We start from the raw sequence: 2,129 nt of genomic DNA on the forward strand, positions 1-2,129 counted from the left end.
CCTCTGTGTGTGTGCATCACTTTGTTTTGTCTTGACAACCATCTTTCTATACCCTCAAAGTCTTAAGGGATGCTTCCTTTACTGATATGCTTAAAAGCTTGGCTCAGTAGTATTGGTCTAATAGAAAACTGGGCTAACAGTATGCATTATTTTCTGTTTTAAATTGGCCTGAATGTTTGTTGTAAAATCAATTTTGGGAAGTGAGGGGCTTATTTTAAATGAACCAACCATTGAGTAAGTGGTGTCTTAACACCCAAGGAATTTATGGGGAACTTGCAATTGCAAGCAAACATGAATATTTTGTTCATTCTTGTTCAGGAGAATGAAAAAAAGAAGGTAAAGAACACACTGGTGCATGTCACAGAAGGTCTGTCGGACAGTCCGACATTGTGCTGTGCTACCCTGTGTTAACTTAAGATACTGACATTCAAAGAGCATTTGTCACATGTCTGTGCTGTGTATGTTTTAAGTGCCACTTTACTTTTATAACCTTCAATGTTTACAATGGCTTCAGGACATCTAGAGCATTCAGAGAAATTGTACTTAACCCTTTAAGTGCCACGTGGAGCTTTTAAATGTGGTACAAAGGTAGCACTGATGCACAGTTCTCATTTTACAGCAACAGCCATTTGCCAGTCATATTTAGTGCTTGTGGCTGACAGTGCCATAACAGGCAGTGAAAGATGGGTGCACAAAGAATGAAAGAAAGTGGAAGTTGAATGTGAAACCATTCTGCATGAAATATGACCACTGCCTCTTTGAGCCAATGATACTTGAAAAGTGACAGACAGACCTCTAAAAGAGCTGCCGGGGAGAAAAAATATTTTTCCCACTCCACTGAGCCTTTGCAATTTTTCACTATGTTGTAATATCATCCTCCCTCCTCCTCATGCCCAACACTGCATATCAAGAAAACTGGAGTTACTACGATCATCAAATTCGAATGCAGGAACGCTACATTTGGAATGGCTCTGTCTGTAGCCATCAGTGGTAATAGATCTCGACAGGCTTTCTCAGCAAAAGAGTATTCATCAAGCCTCTAAAGCATGTTAAGACGGCTCAAGATATTGCTGAAGGCATGCTGCTGTCCAACACCTATGCAGCAGAGTGCTTGTCAAGAGTGAATAGAATTCATGGAAATGGCCGACACCGCAATTCTCCCAACACTCAAGCAGATGAGCAATATTTATTATTTTAATGTGAAAGTTAATAGCCACAAGTCATTTGTTTTTAATCTGCAAAAACAAATAATATTGGTTCACACAGTATTCGAAAATGGCATTTTCTAATTATTATTTTTTCTGAATTGTAACTGGCACTTAAAGGGTTAACCTGTGTGCATAATGTAAGAGTTACCAGTAACAATATGCAAATCTGGACAAGCACATTTTCTTTATTGAAATTTTAAACAATAGCCCCGCCTGTGGCATGCAAACACTGCCTTTTAACCTGCTGCCTTTGTTGTTGAGCCTTTTATCTCCATTTGGTATACCTGAGTCACTAATTCTCAAGCAATTCTGAATATCTACTTGACTGAAGCAAATATGATGCACTTCTGCACAAACTTCAGCATTGTAGGAAGTTGGATTTGAATTTTTGATGTTTGTAGAACTTGCTGAGTACACAACTGAGAGAGGACTGCACAGAGAAGCAAAATGTCTATTAGGCATTGACTGTGTACTGTTAGAAACAAGTGTGTTACTGAACATTGTCCTGTATCCACTGTACAGCATTTCAACACAACCTCGATTCGTTAGAGTTGTGAGCCATGTGTAGATCCATGGCAGGCAGATGTCATAGTTGTCCAATATTTCCTGGACCATTTTCGTAATTTGTTGCATCCATCTCTTACAGTCTGCTTTTGTACATTGTTTCAGAATGAGATTACACACTTTTCCAATTATTGGTCATAATGATGAACATGGCAGTGAACAAACTTTTGCTCATTTGACAAACATGTATCATACCAATGCTTTCTGTTCCTGAGAAACCGTGTCCAATCTTTTTATTACGTTTCTCATGGCAGTTAACACCACGTTAGGTTTTTATACTACGTTAGATTTTGGCGGAAAGGCCGTTGATTTAGATCTTAAAAATACATTAAAATATTTTATAGTAAAAATTTTCAT

This window comes from Dermacentor silvarum, chromosome 1 (genome assembly GCF_013339745.2).
Source record: "Dermacentor silvarum isolate Dsil-2018 chromosome 1, BIME_Dsil_1.4, whole genome shotgun sequence".
NCBI lineage: Eukaryota > Metazoa > Arthropoda > Arachnida > Ixodida > Ixodidae > Dermacentor > Dermacentor silvarum.